Here is a 23969-nt window from a genome sequence, read left to right as displayed (position 1 = left end):
ATCAAGGGCTACTTCTTAATGTAATTTATATTTCGCACTGCCCCCCCCGGGCCTTGACTACTACAAAAGGAAAATGAAGATTATTCATTTCTGATCATATATCCAGCCGATCACATGATCTTTGCTTATATGATGGATGACTTTAGGTGCTTTGTTTTGACAGATTGAGTGAACAACAGCGATAGACCACCCATGATTGACACAGCTGAAAGATAATTATTAACATAAGGAGTAAGTGTGGTACCCATAATATCCGGAGGAAGGGACTGACTTGACTTGATATAATGTGAACTATACAATACATACACAATATATGCTGTTCTTGGAAAGTAAACTACAGTACTGTTAGTCAAGGGAGTATTTCTGGACAATCACAACTTCTAGTATTTAGATTTTCCTCTGCTTTGCTACTCTGGCATGGATATGCTGTTCAAAGTAACACTCTTCAACCACTGAGCGTCCGCTCTTCATACACCACTGCAATATGTGAGGAAGAAGATACCATCCAGGCTTCAAAAGTAAATGTCTATAATTCTCAACTGGACAAACTTTACTTTTTCTCAACAACCAACTAACACCCTTTTTATTCTATTAGGTAAACCACTGCCTTGACTTGCATTTGAGTTTCACCCAAATGATATATTGCAATGCACACCACACATGCATTTTCTGATTCACCTACACAGGCAGTCATCTTTTCTTTCGCCTCCAACCATCCTTGCTTCAAGCAGCCATGCATCTGATTCCTTCCTATCAGCCACCTCTGCATGCATTCAAAAACACGTATCATTCTTGACAGTCATAAATGTTATGACTCGCTCTGCCTTCCTTACACCTTTCTTTCCCTTTTAGTTCATCACATCCCTCAAGTTCATCTGATCTGACATGGCTTCACGATAAAAGTTTCACAGCTGAGTTGAAGTGAAATAGAGGGGGCCATTGCTTACTCGAGAACTACTGCCGCTAATGCTATTGCTAAGACAATGGTGACTGTCTTCTCCGTGATGGGCAAAAATGTAGTTCTAAATTAGTAACTGTTCTTAACAGTACAGTGTACTTGTACTAGTGTACTGTCTACTGTACAGTACATCATACACCCCTTTGCGAGCCTACTCTAAAATGTCAATAAGTAAGCAGTATAATAACTTACCACATTCTGCTGCTGCTGAGCCATACCCCACAGCAGCTCCTCCTGGTGGCACCTGTGGCGCCGCCGCATCAGCCCCTGGAGTGGACGCCTCCGCGCTGCTGGAACCCACACTGGTGGCGGTAGGTGCTGCATCCGATGTCATAATTTTAGATGCCATACACCACCCCCTATTTCGTCTCGTAATAGAAGAAAATGTTAATACATAAACAATTTTTAATTATTGGGACTGAAAAAAAGTGACGGTTTTGGGGAGGGTGTTAACTTTTTATATGCTTAGCCATAACATGCAACACTTTTTGGCACAACTGATGAATGCTTGCTTTTTAATGTGCACCATTTTTCTAATTACAGCCAGAAGATTCCATTGCCCTTCTGCCAACAAGAGCTTTTCAATTTTCACCACCTACTCCTCATCACCACCAGTACTTGAAGTTCAAACAAGGTGAGGGCTCCCGCACAGTTCTTATAATAATTAGATGTGTTAAGTTGAAGTATATTCTAGGGAAGGGTGTTTAAACTTTAACGTCATCTATCACCACTGCTCGCTGGGAATATTGCGCTATTAAAAATAAAAAAAAGGTTTTTTATTTCTTATTTGAAAATAAAACGTTATAAATAAAAAACACTGTGTGGTTTTTGTTCACGAGTGAGTGAGCGAAAGGGTTTGCAGTTGCACTACTGCACTTTGCAAGCATGCTTCCGTGACTCTGATAGGTCGGGACTCAGTAGTCTTTTTCTGTTCTTCTGGGTCGTATAATCATTGGTCAGACACACTAGATTGTCGGTCAGGGGATTGGGGGTTCAACTTCTGTTCTGACTGAGGTATGTGGAAAGTGGAACTGCACCGATCATCAACAATGTCCTATTTCTCTTGTCCATACTTCTGTATGTGCAGAATAGTCCCTGAAACACTAGCGGTATGGTATGTGCTCCTATCAAATCAAAAAGCCAACTACTAGCTTATTCTTGGTGGACATTTTGTTGTTGGAAATTGTCAAAGCACTAACATTAAGAAGACTGGAAAAGACAGCAAGGGCAACCCAGACGACTGCACTCAGTGCCTAGATCTATTGCTGGATCAGAGTTTTGTTTAACACCGTTTGCCGACTGGGCAAGCTTAGCTTCCTACACAGACCGACTCATAATAATAGTAAATAGTAGTAGCACAGAGAGTGGCAGTAGAGGCAGGATAAGAATGTAGAAACAGTCTACATGAAGATCAAAGACTATTTTGTAAAAAATAGAATTAGGAAACAGTTTGGAATGAATACGTGCTGTAAAAGTTAGGGAAGTATATTTATTAATATTAACAACAGAACAACTTACTGGGACCAGCAGAAGTGACCGATCCTGCCCACCTTGTTCCGCCAGCGTCTCTGTCGTCGTCTTGCCCCTGGGAGGTGCTGATGATCATGAAATAAACACAAACATGGATGATTGTTTTTTTGAAATATTTGATTTCTTTGACCACAATCTAAAATTCTCGGGGAAATAAATTTCCAAAAATTGCACTACATGTAGTGACCTATCCGATCTGGTCAACTAGGAGAATACTACAGTATTGCTGGATTCGCAGACCATCTACTTGGAAAGTTAAGTAAATCACTAACTAAACCAACAACAAAAAGGTTCTACTACGACTGCCAGCACCCAGCAGCACACGACGTGACAGACACAGTCCATCATCATGATTGCAGACCACTAAAAAATGTCCTACTACTAAATAACAAGTCATAATATACTCAACCTATCAATCCACCACTATCTCTTCTTAGTGGCAGCAGGAGTACAAAGGAAGGACTGGAGTTGAGTCTCTAGTGTCTCTAGCAGTACGCAGTTCTGTAAAGTACTTCACTCATACATAATCAGGCCAAATGAGCACAAAGTTGCAAACAAGCATAATAGCAACACTACTGAGCAGGTGTGCAACTGCAATCACAAAGCTATTTAAACATTAATTTACCTGCAATGTAACTGAATCGGCAGCATTCTTGCTCTTCGGGAAAAACATATATTAGCAATATAACACAGAGCAGAAGAAAACAAAGTAGTTATTAAATAGCTACTCACCAAGCCCAGTGATCTCAACGCCTAGCAGGTCGAGCAGGTCCTGCTCCAGGTCAAGGATGTCCGACCACCGGTGCGTCGCCTGCTTGTAGGTGCGCCGGACCCCCAACTCCCTAAACATGGCCAGTCACACCTTAGCTCAGAGCTGGCGACGTTACCGGAGGCCATACCCTGTACAGGGCCTGCCACCTGCTGCGATAGTCTTCGGGAGGTGGCGCTGCACATAAAAGGAAATGTGAGGCCACCTCCATCGCACTAAAGATCTCCCTGGTTGTGCTATCCTCCGACCTTAAGCGCCCGCAAGGGAGCCGGCTACAGGGTGCGGGACCCTTCCCCATAGACTTGCCCGCTCCCTTTGCCATGGTCCTGGGTGAAAGAAGAAAAGAATAGGGGAAAAAAAGTAAGTAAAAGAAAAGAGAGCTAAACAAATAAAGTAGTTATTAAAGTAACAAAAAGTTGAAAAAAACACAAAATATAGATGTAGAAAAAGAGAGGGATAGATAATGAGTAAAAAAAAAGATCAAAAAAAAGTTTGAACAAACAAAGGATTGCAAAGATTAAAGCAGGATAGAAAAATCATGCCCAGAACCATAGCAATGAATGAAAAACAAGATGGCTGTGCCCATTGCGACCACGTGGGTAAGTTTGCGTGATATTTTCCCAGCGAGTACGCAAAAACGGACACAATCACGGAATTGCACCCCGCACATAGGAAATGCCCAATGCGAGCATGCAACTAGCGCCTGGAAACGTAAATACGCAACGTGAACACTGAAAACAAGATGGCCGCTCCCATGCATGACAGGATGGGTAATTTCGCGGTAGGCGTGCTAAAAAAAACCCTGCGAACACGCAAAGCACCCCACGAACACGCCAAAATAAAAAATTCCGCAAATTTGCGGATTTTGCGGACTGCGAATTCGCTTTCGCACGAATTCGCATACCGCGAATTCGCAAATTTCGCCTATGGTTACTCCCAGGAGAAGAGAGAGAACCAGCTGAAGTTTGAAGAAGCCCAACTGGAAATAAGGAAACAAAGAGTAGCCTTAGAAAGGGAGTCCATAGAGCTTGAAAGAGCAAGAACAAAGATGGGACTAGAGTCTCGTGGTGGCAGCAATTCCCCCAGAGGTAAGGATAGGTCTTATGGCCATAAAAACTTGAGGAAGATTGTCCCTCCCTACAAGAGTGAGGATGACATCCACAACTGGATAACTGCACTAGAGATGGCCTGCAAAGTAGAGAAGGTCCCCCAGGAGCAGTGGGCAGCAATATTGTGGCTCTTCTTTGCAGACAAAGGTAGAGGCAAGCTCCTCACTGTCAGAGAAGAAGCTGTTGATAATTACAAAGTCCTGAAGAGTGCTCTCATAGATGGGTTTGGCCTACCCACTTAGCAGTATAGAATACAGTTCAGAGATACCCAAAAGGAACAGATTCAGGACTGTGTTCACTTTGTTGATTTTACTACTAAGGCTCTGGAGGGCTGGTTACTGGGCAGTAAATGGACTTGATTATGAGGGAGCAGATCCTTAATAACTGTCATAATGAGCTGTTGCATCAGCACCTGGTAGACTCTGATCTGACCTCTCCCCAAGAATTGGGAAAGAAGGCAGACAAATGGGTCAGAACCAGGGTGAAGCAGAAGGTACAGAACCAAAGTGGTGACCAGCAAAAGGAATATCTTAATAAGGGTAGGAAGAAGGATAAAACCAGAAGTCTCCACAAGGCCCCCAAAATGCTTCTAATGGTGGGGTTTCCCAATCTTCTAAAAAGAAAGGGCAAATGAAACCATGGTGTAAAGTCTGTAAACAGAATAGCCATTGGATTACACTAAGAAAGATGCAACCCCAACCACCATTGTCCCTAAGGCAACTGTTCCCCCTAGTTCAGCTCCAAGTGGTGGTATTCAGCAGAAGGGTGTAATAGGATTAATCTTGGGTACTGAGATGGGCTATGGCCAAGTCAGAGTGCCAACTCAGGCTGTCTTGATCTGTGATGAAGGCATAGATATGTCCTCTTGTGTGAGTCCCTGTAACTTGGGCAAATACAGACAACAGCCTTAATAAATAGAAAAGAGGCTTTGGCCTACAGGGACACAGGAGCAAGTGTCACAATGGTGACACAAGACCTTGTGCACCCTGACCAATTCTAGCAATGTCAGGACCAACTATGCCCTGGCAGTTTTCACTTTCTCCTGGGGAGGGGTAACTGGCCTCAAGAAAGTTGTGGTAAGTGCAGAACTCCCTATTGAATGATTGCTTGGAAATGATTTAGAGACTTCAGCCTGGTCTGAAGTGCAGTTTAGGACCCTTGCAGAAATGTTAGGAATTACAGCACATGTGTTTGCTATGACTAGGTCACAGGTCAAAAAGTCTAACACTGAATAGGCCCTGGATTCTGGATTAATGTACCAGGTGCCTTCCAAGAAAAGGAGCAGTAGGGTAAAGGCAGTGCCTTCACCCCTGACTCAGAGTGATGATCCGTCTCTTTAGGGAGATGATTATTCTCCTGAAGAAGGAACGGTGCCAGAAGAGCTTGAGCCTGATCAAGTTGAGTTATTGGGGACAGGGGTCCCTTCTAGGGGAGATATGAGTCAGGAACAGCTGAGCTGCCCTTCTCTTGAACCCCTCAGACAGAAAGCTGCTACGGAGGCTGCTGGGAATGCTAGTGGCACCCATAGGATTTATTGGGATGATGGACTTCTGTACTCAGAGAGTAGAGACTCCAAGCCTGGTGCAGCCAGGAGGTTGGTTATAACTTTCAAATTCAGGGACTTCCTATTGGCTCTAGCCCATGATATTTCTTTAGCAGGACACTTGGGCCAGAGCAAAACTTGGGAAAGAATTGTCCCTTACTTTCACTAGCCCCACATGTCTGATGACACAAAGGAGTTTTGTCGCTCCTGTGTCACCTGTCAAGCCAGTGGCAAAGCAGGTGGTACCACAAAGGCCCCCCTGATACCACTACCTGTGGTGGGGGTTCCCTTTGATAGAGTGGGGATTGACATTGTTGGACCAATTGATGCTCAGACAGCACAGGTTTATCCTGGTGATGGTGGACCATGCCACTAGGTACCCAGAGGCTATATCCCTTAAGACGACTACAGCACCTGTTGTGGTAAGAGCCCTCTTGGGAGTGTTCTCAAGAGTTGGTTTCCATAAGGAGGTAGTATCAGACAGAGGTGCAAACTTTATGTCTAGCTACTTGACTGCAATGTGGAAGGAGCGTGGAGTGAATTACAAATTCACCACACCCTATCACCCACAATGCAATGGTTTACTTCAAAGATTCAACAAAACCTTAAAGGGTATGATCAAGGGTCTCCCAGAAAAGGTTAGGCGGAGATTGGACATCCTACTACCTTGCCTTTTGATTGCACGCAGGGAGGTTCCTCAGAAGGGGGTTGGCTACAGCCCTTTTGAACTTCTGTTTGGGCATCCTGTAATAGGCCCATTTTGTCTGGTGAAGGAGGGGGATTTACCTCTCAAACCCCCTAAACAGGACATAGTGGACTATGTACTTGGTCTTCGCTACAGGATGGATGAGCATATGAAAAAGGCAACTAAAAACCTAGAGGCTAGCCAGGAATTACAGAACCCCTGGAATGACCAAAAGGCTGTACTGACTGTTTACCAGCAGGACAGAACGTGTGGGGGTTGGAGCCTGTGGCCCCAGCAGCTCTCCAAGACAAGTGGAGTGGACCCCACACTATTGTTGAACAGAAGGGAGAGGTTACCAATTTCGTAGATCTTGGAACTCCCAGGAGCCCCCATAGGGTGCTTCCTGTCTACAGACGGAAACCATATGTAGACCTGGCAGAAATGGGCTTGCTCATGGCTACTGATGAGGGTCAGGAGGAAGAGAGTGATCCACTCCCTGATTTGCTCTCGCATAACCCTGATGATGGATCAGTTGTTGCTGTAGCCTTTGCAGGCAGCCTCACTGGCCAGCAGCAAACTGATTGCAGACAGGTTCTCCATCAGTTCAACAAATATCAAAAAATCCCTTTTCCTCATTTTTAGTAACAGATGAGACTAACTGAATAGTCCCGCAGTTAAACCGTATTGTATGGTAACCTATGAGTATGGTCAATTCTTGGAGTCCCACACCACAAAATAACAAATTCACAAATCTATCATTGATCTAGACAATTCAGTTACAACCCTTGAATATTCTTAATTACAAACAATTTGAGATATGTGTCAATAGTGAACAAAAATGAGGTAAAAAAGGTTTTGCATTTTATATTCAGAATTTTATTGTAAAAAAAGATCTGATCTGTTTGATCTGTTTGTTCATCAGTATTCTATAAAAACAAGTTTTCATACAATTTATTAAAACATGATATTACATTTATTAAAACATGATATTACATTTGTTAAAAAAATCAATTTAAATAGCAAGAAACTGTCGACGCGGCGTTTCGGTGAAAATGTTGGTCACCTTCTTCAGGATAATGCTTTGGTATATTAAAAACAATCTATTTAAGAACATATATAAGAGAATTTATTACAAAACAGTCCTCTTTTTTGCAAAACCATATATACAAATTTTGTTATTAACCATATTAAATTCCTGTTCAGTATCTGCATTTCACTTAGACTCGAGCATACATATTATTTTAGAGACATGTTTGTTCTTCATTCAGCTGTAAGGTACATTACTAATACATCATATTTTCAGAGTGTAAAACTGGGAGGAAAAGTGATACACAGTTACATAGGGGTTGAATCATTTCATATTCTATTATTTGTTATTTTGTGGACTCCTAAATCTTGACACATTCTGTTAAGTAGCAAAAAAACTAAATGATTTTTGCCAAAGGATACTCACTCTTAGGTCAATTTCGTGTTGCAGCTCGAATGGATTCACTCAACTTTGTGATACCGGAAACCTATTTTGGTTCCAGCTGTTCAATTATACTGTAACATAACAGGATTTTATTAAATTATCAACTCTTATGGTGGACATTGCAATGTGCAATTACCGATTTTATATTGACTTTCTATGTACCTCTAGGGCCGGATCTTTTTATGTGTCCTTTGCTCCTAGCACCCTCTGTTCCTTTGTGTCAGTGGGTGTTGATTGTTATGCCCAACTGTAGGAACAAAATATACATGCTGTATGCTACTCCATTTCTGCTGCTTGTTGAAATGTATTTGTTATTTAAATCCCCAAAATTCTAACCTTAATTAGGATGTCATGGGGCGACACTTTTCACTCGTCATTGTAGTATCCTCTTGTTAAAATTTAAAGAAAATGTAAAAATTCCCGTCTAACTGATCTTGTCTCTTCCCAATTAGTTCTAGGGAACTACAAGACAAAAGAAGGTTATTGTTTCTACCTCTGGTTATGAGTGATATTAAATTTATTCAAAGTACAAATCTTACCTCAAGTTCTAATTTATTTATTGAACTCAAATTCTTGACAGGAATGGTCGTAGTCCCAGTGTTATTTACTGTGGAAACACAACTTTCTATTCTCAGTTTAAATTAGCTGATTCTATTTTGCTACTCTCTAGTGGGGCCATGGAATACTTTTCTATGTATTACCTTAGAGCTTTCTGTTTGGACTGTTGTAGACCCTCTTATTTGTAGTTTGTTTGCACCAAGTACTCCCCTGACTCTGAATTTTCAGGAAATACTATACAGGGAGAGAAAGATTTTTTATAGATTTAGTCTAAAAAACACAAAGATTCTAATTACAATTAGTCCTCTGGTAACTACACTGGCTGCTGGAGTGGGCTGCACTTACTTATGATCTTCTGGGTTCTCTTCCACGACCGTCCTCTGTCATTCGGTAGCTGCAACTGGGACTGTTGTTCTGTTTGCTCTCCTCTTTATACTCATGGTAATTGATCAATTGAGTCTTGATTGTTGTTGATTAAGACCAATTATCCATGAGGTTCTACCTACATGCGTAACTACGTCGGCCATCTTGGAATATGTTTTTCTTTCATACACTCGCTTATTTATGATCCCTATTACGGTCCTTGCGTTCTATTTTAGCAGTTTTTTGTATTCTCATTAATTCACTAAGGGGTGCCAGCCCTCATTGGATATTTAAAGATGTCCGTGAGAGCAAAGTTTGCGGTTGCGATATAGATTCTCCGCTCAATGCCCACTTTCCATTTTTGCATCACAAATTTGTATTTAATCGTATTTTCTTACTCTGAGGGGCATAGGACGGCCATTTCACGCAGTTTATTTTGGAATGAAGGCTATATCTCCTTTTTGTTTCTAGGATTGCGCTTGTTGCCATTGCCATTTTGCATTGGGCTCGTATTAGTGGATACAGCTCGATCTATCTGGCCGCCATTTTAAAGTGTCTTTTATTTTTAAAAGCACATTTGTTATTAACATATGTTTTAGATCATATTTATTTATTCTAAGGGTAGGACAACCATATCCCCTAGTTTATGTTAGGATAAATACTATATCACATTTTATTTCTAAAGTTGCGTTTTTTACTGCTACCGTTTTTCATTGGGCATGTGTTTGTTGATACGACTCGACGCATTATAGCCTCCATCTTAGGGTGTCTTTTGTTTTTGAAGCAAGTTTGTTTTTAGCAGACATATGTTTTCTCTGACTCCAAGTCAGACTTCCTGGTGCGCTCATGAAGTGGATACTGGGGACAGTCTGCCTGTTAAAAATAAGATTTACAGACAACCTGATCATGCCATGGATTGTATCAGGACTGAAGTCCAGAACATTTTGGATTTGGGAGTTATTGAACCCTCAGATAGCCCTCAGATAGCCCTTAGTCTAGTCCAGTGGTCTTGGTACCTAAACCTCAAACCTCACACCCAGGGTGGTAAGAGAGAGATGATGTTTTGTGTTAACTACAGATGTCTCAATGCACTCACTAGGACTAATGCCCATCCAATCCCAAGAGCAGATGCGCTTTTAGATATGTGGCCTCAGCCAAATTTCTGAGAACATTTAATCTTACAGCTGGCTAATTGCAGATCAGATTAGCTCATGATACAAAGACAGCCTTCCCAACCCCTAGTGGGCACTATCAATTTGTGGTAATGCCCGTTGGTCTGAAGAATGCACCTGTCACTTTTCAAAGGTTGGTGAACAAAGACCTAACAGGCCTGGAAGACTATAGTGCAGCAGATAATATTGCTGTCTTTAGTTCCACCTGGGAGGATCACCTGGTCCACCTAAGAAATTTTTTGGAGGCCCTGCAATAGGCAGGCCTGACAATCAAGGCTACTAAGTGCTAGATAGGGCAGAGTCAGTTCGTGTACCTGGGCCACCTTGTAGGTGGAGGCAAGGCTTAACCATTACAGAGCAAAATCCGGAGCATCATGGAATGTGTTGCTCCAAGTACCCAGACTCCGGTCCGAGCTTTCTTGAGCCTGACTGGGTACTACAGGAGATTTGTTAAGGGGTATGGTTCCATTGTGACACCCCTGAATGACTTACCTTCTAAGAGAATGCCTAAGAACGTTCAGTGGACAGTAAGCTGTCAAAATGCATTTGATGACCTGAAGCAGGCCATGTGCACAGCACCAATTCTGCAAAGTCCTAACTGTTCCAAAGAATTCATTGTCCAAACAGATGCATCTGAGTTGGGGATGGGGGCTGTGCTGTCACAATTTAATGATGAAGGTCAGGACCAGCCAGTAGCTTTTATTAGCAGAAGGCTGACCCCTAGAGAGAAATGTTGGTCAGCTATTGAGAAGGAGGCCTTTGCTGTGGTTTTGGCTCTGAAGAAGCTGAGGCCATACTTGTTTGGCACTCACTTCACTGTTCAGACTAACCATAAGCCACTCTTATCGCTAAAGCGGATGAAGGGTAAAAACCCCATACTTTTGAGGTGGTCCATTGCCCTACAGGGGATGGACTATACAGTGGAACATCGACCTGGGAGTAACCATACTCTCCAGATATTTCCACTTAGAACATGAAGACTCAACTAGTCAATGTTAGTTTAATGTCCCTGTTTTTTGGGGGGGGGGAGGTTGTGTAGGAGAGTAGGATCTGCTTACTATGGTTACCCCCACTTTTTGATGGTGTTCCACTGTTTTTCGACTTTTGTCTGGCTGGGGCCCTGCTTTTCAGGACCCCAGCCTAGCTTCTTCCTCTCTAAATTGATTGGTCGATCCCCACGCTGCTCCCTGCTTTGGTATCATAGCGCTTACTGCCAGACTGATCACTGCCATCAATTGATATTACTCGCACTGCTTAATTATACTGTATTCTTCTCTATTGCTCGCACTGCTTAATTATACTGAATAGCGCCGATTTTTCAGTCATCGTAGCGCTATACTGCTCGACCGTTCTTTAATATCTATTGCTCCACTGTGTATTGCTCATCTTGCCTGCTCTGATTATTGTTGCCTGATTGTGCTGCCCAGTTCATAGCGTTGTACAAGGTTGTGCCCCAATCTCGTCCCGGTTCGCTTTTGGCTTGCTGCCATTTTGTTGATTGTTGTTGTGCCTCCCAGCCCGGCTCTCCACCCTGCTCCCGCCTCCCAGCTGACCCTCCCTCCCACAGAAAGTTTAGGATCAACCCTCCAGAACCAGCGCTGTGACCGTCCTGAGTTCCTCAGAAGCGGTCGCTCCCCAAGCTGCTCCCTGCTTTGGTATCGTAGCGCTTACTGCCAGACTGATCACTGCCATCAATTGATATTACTCGCACTGCTTAATTATACTGTATTCTTCTCTATTACTCGCACTGCTTAATTATACTGCTTAGCGCCGATTTTTCAGTCATCGTAGTGCTATACTGCTCGACCGTTCTTTAATATCTATTGCTCCACCGTGTATTGCTCATCTTGCCTGCTCTGATTATTGTTGCCTGATTGTGCTGCCCAGTTCATAGCGTTGTACAAGGTTGTGCCCCATTCTCGTCCTGGTTGGCTTTTGGCTTGCTGCCATTTTGTTGATTGTTGTTGTGCCTCCCAGCCCGGCTCTCCACCCCGCTACGGCCTCCCAGCTGACCCTCCCTCCCACAGAAAGTTTAGGATCAACCATCCAGAACCAGCGCTGTGACCGTCCTGAGTTCCTCAGAAGCGGTTGCTCCCCACGCTGCTCCCTGCTTTGGTATCGTAGCGCTTACTGCCAGACTGATCACTGCCATCAATTGATATTGCTCGCACTGCTTAATTATACTGTATTCTTCTCTATTGCTCGCACTGCTTAATTATACTGCTTAGCGACGATTTTTCAGTCATCGTAGCGCTATACTGCTCGACCGTTCTTTAATATCTACTGCTCCACTGTGTATTGCTCATCTTGCCTGCTCTGATTATTGTTGCCTGATTGTGCTGCCCAGTTCATAGCATTGTACAAGGTTGTGCCCCAATCTCGTCCTGGTTCGCTTTTGGCTTGCTGTCATTTTGTTGATTGTTGTTGTGCCTCCCAGCCCGGCTCTCCACCCCGCTCCCGCCTCCCAGCTGACCCTCCCTCCCACAGAAAGTTTAGGATCAACCCTCCAGAACCAGTGCTGTGACCGTCCTGAGTTCCTCAGAAGCGGTCGCTCCCCACGCTGCTCCCTGCTTTGGTATCGTAGCGCTTACTGCCAGACTGAGCACTGCCATCAATTGATATTGCTCGCACTGCTTAATTATACTGTATTCTTCTCTATTGCTCGCACTGATTAATTATACTGCTTAGTGCCGATTTTTCAGCCATCGTAGCGCTATACTGCTAGACCGTTCTTTAATATCTATTGCTCCACTGTGTATTGCTCATCTTGCCTGCTCTGATTATTGTTGCCTGATTGTGCTGCCCAGTTCATAGCGTTGTACAAGGTTGTGCCCCAATCTCGTCCTGGTTCGCTTTTGGCTTGCTGCCATTTTGTTGATTGTTGTTGTGCCTCCCAGCCCGGCTCTCCACCCCGCTCCCGCCTCCCAGCTGACCCTCCCTCGCCCCGCCCCCCTCCACTATCCACATATGACGAAGAAATTTGCGAGCAGCGATCACGTGCAGCGGTCGCGCCCCATGCGCGCTGAAGGTGTGCCAAAGGTAAGCCCGTCTACGCCCGTCCGCTCCTGGACCGCGCCCAGTGCCAGACCCCCTGGCTCCCACAAAATCCTCTCCACCCGCATAACGTACGACTCCGCTACCCTCTCAGCACTCAACTGCGGCCGTCTCCCAGACTGCTACCAAGCCGCCCCAGGACACACCCATGGACCCTTCACCTGCCACTCCTGCAAGTTCGACTGCATCAGTACCCACACCAAATCCACAGACTCCAAACAGAGCTCCGACACTAACCACCTCAAGTGCATCCTACTCAACACCCGCTCGTTCCACAGACACGCCATTGAACTTTGGAACCTACTCGACACCACATCGCCGGACGTCGCCTTTCTTACAGAAACTTGGATGAACGCCTCATCAGCGGCCGACATCGCCATAGCCATCCCGGACAGCTACAAGATCATCCGAAAGTACCGCATCAACCAAACAGGAGGAGGAATCGCCATCGCTCATAAGAACACCATCCGCACCACGACCAGTTCCGATGACAACCTCACAACCGCCGAACACCTTCACTTCCAGATTCACACCGACCCCAAGACCACACTCAAAGGCACCCTCATCTATAGACCACCCGGACCCCGCACACAATTCAGCGAAGACATCACTGACTTCATCAGCCCTCACGCCCTCCCCTCCGAGGACTACATCCTACTGGGAGACCTCAACTTCCACCTGGAAAAGAACAACGACAGCAACACCACCACCCTTTTGGACAACCTCGCCAATCTCGGACTCAAACAACTTGTCAACACCCCCACCCACTTTGCCGGGCACACGCTTGACCCAATCTTCACCTCCAGCAAGAACATCTCCTTTAATCACACCACAGCTCTCCATTGGACAGACCACATATGCGTTCACTTCAACTACAAAAAGACTACGACCCACAATCAACCACAACCAATTCCCCGGAGAAACTGGAATAAAATTACCACCGACCAACTCTTCATATCACTTCACCAAAACCCTCCTGCAAAATCATCGGACCCAAACCAAGCAGCCACCAACCTCACACAATGGATTACCCACAGCGCTGATGAATTAGCACCCCTGAAAAACCATCAAATCAAGCAAGGCAGCAAAAAAGCCCCCTGGTTCAATGATAAGCTTAAGAAATCCAAGAAGATCTGTCGCACCCTCGAGAAAGCCTGGCGAAAAAACCCAACCTCGGACAACCTGTCCACCTTTAAAAACGCCACCCGCAAACACCACCAACTGATCCGATCCACCAAGAAATCAGCATTCAAGGATCGACTCGACAACAACGCCCACAACAGCAAAGAACTATTCAACATCGTCAAAGAGTTTACCAACCCCACCGCCGGCACCAATGACATCACTCCATCCCAAGACCTCTGCGACTCTCTAGCCTCGTTCTTCCACAACAAAATCGCTGACATACATAACAGCTTTGGGACCAGCCCACCCCACCTACCTCCGAACTAAAACGCCCCTCCAACAACCTTGACGCCTGGAACCCAATCACCACTGAAGACACCATCCGCCTGATGAACACCATTCACTCAGGATCGCCAACCGACCCATGTCCCCACCACATTTTCAACAAAGCAGACTCCATTATCGCACATCATCTCCGAGACATCATCAACTGCTCCCTCAACTCCGCCACCTTCCCGGAAAGCTGGAAACATGCCGAACTCAGCGCCCTCTTGAAGAAACCTACAGCAGACCCTTGTGAACTTAAGAACTACCGCCCCATCTCGCTCCTCCCATTCCCTGCTAAAGTCATTGAGAAAGCCATCAACAGTCAGCTCGCCGCCTTCCTCGAATACAACAAATCCCTCGACCCTTCACAGTCCGGCTTCCGAGCCAAACATAGCACTGAGACAGCGCTCATCGCAGCAACAGAAGACATTCGAACTCTACTGGACAACGGAGAAACTGCTGCCCTCATCCTACTAGACCTCTCCGCAGCCTTCGACACAGTCTGTCATAAAACCCTTACACAACGCCTCAGCAACGTTGGAATACAAGGAAAAGCATTGGACTCGATAATCTCGTTCCTCGCCGGAAGAACCCAGAGAATCCGCCTCCCCCTTTTAGATCAGAAGCCACCGAAGTAATCTGCGGAGTACCCCAAGGATCTTCACTCAGTCCCACCCTCTTCAACGTATACATGAGTCCCCTCACATCCATTGCGCGTCAACACAACCTCAACATTATCTCCTACGCAGACGACACTCAGCTGATCCTATCCCTCACCAAAGACCCAAACACCGCCAAAACCAACCTACACGAAGGGATGAAAGAAGAAGCTGAGTGGATGAAGAACAGCCGTTTAAAACTAAACTCAGACAAAACAGAATTCCTCATTTTAGGATCATCCCCCTCTGCCTGGGACGACTCATGGTGGCCACCGTCCCTGGGAACCGCACCCATACCTATGGACCATGCACTTAACCTGGGCTTCATCCTGGACTCCTCCCTCTCGATGACCAGACAAGTCGACGCCGTCTCATCATCATGCTTCAACATCCTACGTATGCTCAACAAAATCTTCTGATGGATCCCCACCGAAACAAGAAAGACAGTCACCCATGCACTGGTCACAAGCCGACTAGACTACGGAAACACCCTTTACCCCGGAACCACAGCCAAACTACAGAAAAAACTCCAACGCATCCAAAACGCCTCAGCCAGACTTATCCTAGACATCCCCCGCCATGCGCACATCTCCGGTCACCTGAAAGACCTCCACTGGCTCCCCGTCAACAAGACAATAACGTTCCGCCTCCTCACCCACGCACACAAAGCCCTGTACGACCTAGGACCCGAATACCTCAACACGCGCCTGTCCTTCTACACCCGCACCCGCCAACTTCGATCGTCCAATCAAGCCATCGCCGCAATCCCACGCATCCAAAGATCCACCATGGGATAAAGATCCTTCTCCTACTTAGCGGCCAAGACCTGGCATTCCCTCCCCACCCACCTCCGCCTCACACAGAACCACCTCTCCTTCAGAAAACAACTAAAAACTTATATTTGATAAGTAAAACTCCCCCCCCCACCCTCAAGCGCCTTGAGACCCTCTGGGTATGTAGTGCGCTATACAAATTTAAACTTAACTTAAGTTAACTAGGTACACTCCAGATTGGTTACTGGGTTACCCTTGTGAGTCCCTAGTATATGGAACCTTAGGTACTAAGGGCATAGGTACCCCAGAGGCCTACCAGGGGCTGAAGCATGTATTATGCCACCTCTGGGAAGCCTTCCAAAATGGCACCACAGGTCCGCTACTGCAGCCTGGATAAGGTGGTGCATGCACCCCTTACTAAGATATAGTTACCTACATCTACCTTTAATCACTGACACATATAAAGCTATAAGTCACTCCTATGAAAGGCCTTATCAATCCTGAAGGCAGAGTGCTTGGTTTTGTGTGAGAGGGTGCCAATGCATGAGCAGGACCCTATGCACCTTTTGGAATCTATTCTCTGATGCTGTTCTGTGATGCAGCCAGACCATATACTCTTAAGTGCATTATAACCTCGCGATAAATGCTAACTTTGAAATGGCTGCCTGGAAACGTGTTGTGTTTGGTGTTAAACACTTTGGAATCCTATCCCCCCCCCTCCCCACCATCAGTCCTGGTGGTGGTGGTAGAATTCCACCCTTCTAGAGGGAGAAGACATGTACAAACTAACCTAACCAGTAATAGTTTAAAGAGCTCTAGCATCACAAAATGAATGCTGCAGACACAGACACAAGTCTGACCTTCTGCTGCTGGACGAAACTCTGGCCGGGGAGGCCTGGACAATAGGTTTCCTGTCACAGGGAGGTGTAACCACCTCCCAGAAAGGCTTTAGTGTATTGGGGCTGGATGGATGCCTTCATATGATGCTTTTCAGACAGTGCTGGGGGCACACTTGGTGTCCCTGTGCATACCCCAGCTCAAACTGGTTGCAGGGGCACTCAGCCCCTGCTCTGGTGTGAAACTGGACAAAGGGAATGGGTGCAACCACCTCTCTTCCCAGACCCTGCTATAGGTGGGTCCCCAGAGTATGTCCAACCCCCTTTCTTAGTATAAGTATGGGACCTCAGTCCTTAGGACTACAGATTACACCTCGACAAAACTCTGCAACATATATCCTGGGATTTCGACTTTCTATTTTGACTAGAAGACGGATAAATCTCCCTTGGGGTTTAGAAGTGACTCATTGCCTCCCCTGTTCAAACAGGCACCAACGAAGCATCTTTCTGGTCTGCATTTCCAAGGTTCCCGCCAGATCCCGATGAATTTGTGACTCAGGACATGGACTTTCAGACTTCTCAGAGGCTGACACGAAATCCCAGCAAAGGTGAGACCCGCAGCCCTCACGGGTGACATGGAACCGGAAATCCTGGAAACTGTGCACATTTGCAAGTGCACCCACTACAAGAGCTTTCCAGAAGTTGTGCATTGGGCTCCGTGTATTCCAAGCCCCGAGCACGATTTGCACCAAAGATTATGGGCCTACACTCCACGAATGGGCCCGCTTCTAGCATTTCCGCTTGAGGCTCCTTTGCAATCCCTGGTACGTTGACTGGTGGGTCCCCACAAAGGTAACTCTTCAGTTTCTTGGGCTTTCCTGGTTGCACAAGATGTGCTCTAACTTCACACTGAGTAGTGAGTCCCTCAGATCTTGCTGGTCTTCACCGAAGCCAATCTTTGTTTTCTGCGTGGGTTACTGTTTGCAAGGCTTGTGGGGTCCAATCCGGATACCAGCACCACCCCACTCGTCATCCTCTGTGGGACAGGTCGAATCCAGCTCCTGGTTGTCGTTGAGACCTCCTGGTCCTCGTGGCTGAAGAGTCAAGCATCACCTTCTTCACCTGAAATCTCCCGACGTCACTTGGCATCTTCTCATCGCCTTCCTGGTTACTGGCAAGTGACCCAGACTCTGTCCCCTTTGCTTTCAGGTTATTCACACCTCTGATCCACCCTTGGATCTATCCGGAAGCTTTCGACTTGGTTCCCAGCAGCACTTTGCAGCAGATCCCCATTGAAAACGACTACGAAACCCGACATCAAAAGACACCAATGCACCCGGCTGCCCTGGGTGGGGTAATTTGAGTACTCTGATACTCCTGTGGGTATTGACTCTAGAACTGCCTAGTTCTAAAGGGGTTTGCTCCAAGTCCTCTTCCAAGTGTCCTTAATCTTTAAAATTCCAACCGCGACTTTCCCCATAGAAGTTAATAGTGATTTGCGGCTGTGTTTAGATACTGCACACATCCCCCGTGGGTCCCCTGTGTTACTATGGTGGGAGGTTCATGGTGGCCCCAGTGGTTCTAAAGGCTCTAGGCCTTGTATCTCTGTCTAGATTTTTCCCTATTGCTGATCTGCGCAGCCGTGCAGAGGAGACACTCGTTCCTTCATAGGAGCCGCTAGGAGCTGCTGCCGCCACCGCCGGAAAACGCCAGAGCATTTTTCTCGGCATTTCCCCGCAACCGGAGTGACCGGAGCTGCCAGGCAGGTATACAGTTGGCACTTGCTGATTGGGCCGGGTCGCTGGTTGCTTCTCGGCGCGGCTGGAGCCTTTGGCTGTCTTGGCTGTCTTCTTGGCGCGGCGGGAGCCGCTGGCTGCCTCTTTTATCGGGTGGGAGCCATAGGGCATCCTTTCTTGCGGCCTGAGCAGCCACATAGTTATACAGACAGCTACTGGCTACTGGCATGACAGGAGTAGCTGAGACTCTTCTCAACGCGGCCAGAGCCACTGGTCTACCCTATCCTGCGGCTGGAACTGCTGTGATTTTCTTGGGAGGCAGCCGATGTAGCTGAAGCAAAACGGCAATAGCAAGGGCAAAGGGGGATAACCAACAGTGCGGACATCTGTGGAACATCGAGGTTGACTTCTGCCTGCTGGACCTCTGAATCTTGCCAATCCAAGGCCTGCCCAGTGCAGCATGAGGTCAGGAGACGTCCGAGTAGGTCCGACGATTAAAGGAGGCATAAAAAAATGCAAACGAACCTCCAAGACGCTTGATGGGACAAGGGATGAGCCACCTTCTAAAACCAGGCCAGCAATACAGAGCAATTGCTCCTTAATTGACTTAACAGACAAATCGGATACAAACAGCTCAAGAAGCAAACAAACATTACAAACAGAAAAGAACAAAACAAAAACTGCCAAACCTTGTACCAGCCAAAAATGTACACAAAGTTTTACTTCCTAAAAAACGCGAGGGACACTTTACTTTCAAACACCAAGGAATTGCCGGGCCTTCAGACACCTCTTGAAACATTCCAGGCAATAAAGTTTAACGGGGCACAGAGTAGTAACAACACCAAGGAGAGCCCTAGCCCAACAGCTGGAAATTCACTGCAAAAAACATTATCCCCTCAGCACAACAAAGTTGGATGGCCCAGGATTCTAGAACTATTGGGAAAAAAGCTGGAAGAAAAGTTGTAATAGAAACTAATCTAATCCAAGTACATAGGCCCAATGATGCAAAAGAGCTGTCAGAAGACAAAATAGAAGATACCCAAACAGACATCTGCGATACTGCTGGGATCAGCAGTCCACCTTGGGAGGAAAACACAATCAATATGCGCATCGCAACCGACACATTAATGATATGTGAACAAAGAAGTCAAGAGGCAATAATGCACACCAGAGATACCAAAAATAAAGATATGAGCGCAAAGGAGCATCGGAAGGAAAAATAACTCTCTTTGGCAGCTCCAGCTACAACACATAAAGCACAGGGGACTGACAAAATAGACAGGCCAACAACTCCTTCTTCAGAGCTGATAGAAATATCCTCATACCTGGGAAAGGAGGAGTGGGCAGATCTCATTGCTGCATACTCCCAAGATAAGAGCAGTAGTGGGCTGACAGCAAATACATTGATCAAGACAACTGAAGACCTCCAGGAACAACAGGCGTAGGGGTTGGATGTGCATAAGGAAGCCCAAAATGTTACAACAATCCCAGGAAGAAAAGAAAAAACTCCAAAACATAACAAGCACGAAAGTGCTTGGCCCAGCTTGTTAAAAACAATACAACTCCTAGTAGAGGCTCTTCATTACCAATCAGACAAGGTGGACACTCAATTAACGCTATTAGATACATTAGCTGTATTTGTGGTTGCCATCGACGGGAAGCTGGGCACATTAAATACACTTCTCCAAAATAAGCTTGGTCAATTGCAAGACGTAAATAGGAGCGACAAAGGTGGATGTGGATGCGGTCCAATTATTGATAAACTATCTTCAGTTCCAGCAATGTTGAGCGATCTGTGCACACAACCTCAAAGGCCAACACAGTGTCTACAAATCCAACCTTCTGATGGCCTTTTTGGAAAAGAAACAAAAGCTAAAAGGAACACAGAATCCCTGGAAACGAATAATCAAGGACACCAGAAAACAAAAGACACACACGCCTAAAAGAAGAACGATCAGTGAAACTGGGATGTTAGGCGCTCTACTCACTGAAACCTTGGCAGAAGTTAACACAGACAAAAAAATGAATGCTAAACAAAGACGTTAAAAAAAACATAAAGGCAGAAAACAAAAAACAAATTCTAACCGTGAAGGATTTATGCATCTATTTGGGAGAACTCCAATTGCAGAACAAAGTATACCCCATTCCGAGGGAGGCACCAGCACAGTAGGGACTCCTGCAGAGGTAATAGCATCAACCCAAACCAACAGGAAGGGGCAAATAATCAAGAAACTAAAACCTGGAAATATTATGCGCGAAGAACCAGGAGCCCCACTACAAGATACGCAAATTATATGCCTCCAACCACCCGGGGTCAGCAAAGCATCTCCTGAATTTGATCAGAATCGATTAGCAAAGAGCCATACGATGACCTGCTCTAATTCAACAATGAACAGTCAACTGGCTACCATCACTCAAGTGACTCCATCTGTAAACACACAGGCTAATCAGAGAGAAGAAATACCAGTACCCAAAAAAAAGCGGAATCCATTTCCTACCCGCCTTGGCTAGGAGAGAATCACCAACTGGTAAAACTGTCTGCACCAAATTTACTTATACCCGGTCAAACAGCAAGTGACGTGAAAAAACTTACCACTAATCAGGTAAAAACATCCTGAACATTCATTCAAGACTTAGGGGTCCATTACGATGTCGGGCGGTTTGCCTCCGCCAGGCTGGTGGTGGCCACCGCTGGCCTGGCGGAGGCAAACAGCCCGACATCGCAAGCCCAAATCCCCCCGCCATATACGAGTAACATGGAGGCGGTGTCTGTTAGACACCGCCCGCAATATTACCATGGGCTTTTTTCAATGCCTTTCCGTGGCGGCAATGCCGCCATGGAAAGGCATGCGGTGTTCACTCTAGGGGCCCCCTGTGGGGTCCCAGAGTGAAGGCCAAAAGGGGGTGGCACACGGGGGTACCTGTGGTACCCCCCTGCCTTTGCATATTCGAAGAGGCAGGCACCGCGCAGTGCCTGCCGCTTCGATTGTGCAAAGGCGTGCTTTTGTTTCCTAACATTGTGGCGGGCAGTGCAGTGAGCACCGCACGCCACAATGGTAAATTGAGGAATGCGCCCGCCACTGTGGCTGGCGCATCCTAATGGCAATGTCGGGACCCCCACCCTTTAGGCGGCCGGTGCCCGCCCGCCATCGTAATGTGCCCCCTAGCTTGAAGGCTGCTCTCCACAGCTACCACTAGGATAGCTTTCTATATAGGTTGTCTTTAAACCTACCATCAATAAGGGACGTTTGGACTGGTGTAAGGTGCCCTCTAGAATAGTGGACAGCATATGCCAGGCCCACTTCTCACAGTAGCTATGCTCCGATCAGAACCCTTTTATGGCTGTATTGAACCTTATAACATTTTTACCCTTAATGGAAGCCAGCACACCTTACACTTTTAAAAGGCGACTGTCCCGTGTGATTACTGCTTACATAAAATCATTACAAAGTGATAAACTGCTATTAGATAAGGACCCAGAGGCTGCAATGAGAAGGAAGTATGAACAATAGCTCCACCCCTTTAGCCTCTTTGTTACTTTCAGCACTTTATCTACATAGTCTGGTAGCGGCCGTATAGGTCATGATGGAGAACATCAAGGTCCCAAGGAATATGAGGGGAGACGACTGATCTGATGCTTCTCTTTAGGTACTTGCACACTTTATTGTAAATTAAGCACCAACTGGAAAAGAGGGCAAATCATTGTTTAGATAAATGTCAAACTGTAGATGTACAAGGTTGAGAGGGGTTGAGTAACTGTATCAAGTATGATGTTTTTTTCTCCCAGCCTGAGTAAATGTTACCTCGTCACACCAGCACTTTATATTTGCTATTATAGAGGATGCAGAGTAAGACAAGAGTTATCATTGTGGTACTAAAGAACCGGGTGACACTGCTGTCCAGAAGAGTATTTTCCTCTTTCCTGTTTCTTCTTATGCTGTCCTGTACTTTTAGCACTTCTTGCACCATCTCATGTGCATTATATATTACGGAGCAAATTTACAAGCCCCTTACGCCTCTTTTACACCGCCACTTTTGTAACACAGCGGCGGCGCAAAAGATGCGCCATGGTGCGGGGTACTTACAACGTGACGCATCTGGGAGATGCGTCATGTTGTAAAGCCCTGCGCCATAGAGAGGCGTTCCGGCGCAGGTGGTGGGCGTTCCTGCGCAGGAACGCCTCCTAAAAGGGGCTGAGTGAAATCTACAAGATTTCATTCAGTCACTTTTAGGCCAATGCTGCGTCAAAACCCTGCGCCTGCTTGAAGCAGGCGTAAGGCTTGATGCAGCATTGGAAGAATAGGGCCCCCCAGAGCATTGCTGGAGCTGCGTCACGCTTGCGACGCTACTCCAGCAATTCTCCGCCTTTACGGCACAGATGCGTGACGCATCTGTGTCGTTTTTGCCCCATGGTGCGCATCATGGGTGTAGGAGCTGTGGCGCACAATTACTGGCGCATCCCTGCTAATTTGCAGGGATGCGCCAGTAATTGTAAATCCACCCCTACGTTTTCATGGACAGGTCGTTGCGAGATACAATGCCTACCTCAGATCTTACCGGACTGGGAGGGCAGAGTAAATGTTGTTCTGATTTGCAACATTGTTATCTTGTAACTTTTGCACTTCATATTTGATATTAAGTAAGAGACAGTGTACGAATATAGGCACAAGGAACAAAAGGGCATGGGGTGTCACTGCTGGTTGGAAATAGTCTCCCCTTTGCCTGTTTCTCATTTATGCTGCCCACTTACTGTTATCATTCCCGGTGCTGCCGCAAGTGCATATACAAAGAGTTCTCTAGCCAGATGCACTGCAAGACAGGTGGGGATGCAGGCTGTTTCTGCTTTCCTGAACTAAGGTATTGTTGTAATTGTTTGTGCACTTTATTCTCATTCTCCGCTACCCTCTCAGCACTCAACTGCCGCCGTCTCCCAGACTGCTACCAAGCCGCCCCAGGACACACCCATGGACCCTTCACCTGCCACTCCTGCAAGTTCGACTGCATCAGTACCCACACCAAATCCACAGACTCCAAACAGAGCTCCGACACTAACCACCTCAAGTGCATCCTACTCAACACCTGCTCGGTCCACAGACACGCCATTGAACTTTGGAACCTACTCGACACCACATCGCCGGACGTCGCCTTTCTTACAGAAACTTGGATGAACGCCTCATCAGCGGCCGACATCGCCATAGCCATCCCGGACGGCTACAAGATCATCCGAAAGTACCGCATCAACCAAACAGGAGGAGGAATCGCCATCGCTCATAAGAACACCATCCGCACCACGACCAGTTC

The sequence above is a fragment of the Lissotriton vulgaris genome, chromosome 6 (genome assembly GCF_964263255.1).
Source record: "Lissotriton vulgaris chromosome 6, aLisVul1.2, whole genome shotgun sequence".
NCBI lineage: Eukaryota > Metazoa > Chordata > Amphibia > Caudata > Salamandridae > Lissotriton > Lissotriton vulgaris.
The sequence above is the reverse complement of the archived record's forward strand: the minus strand, read 5'-3'. Positions refer to the sequence as shown.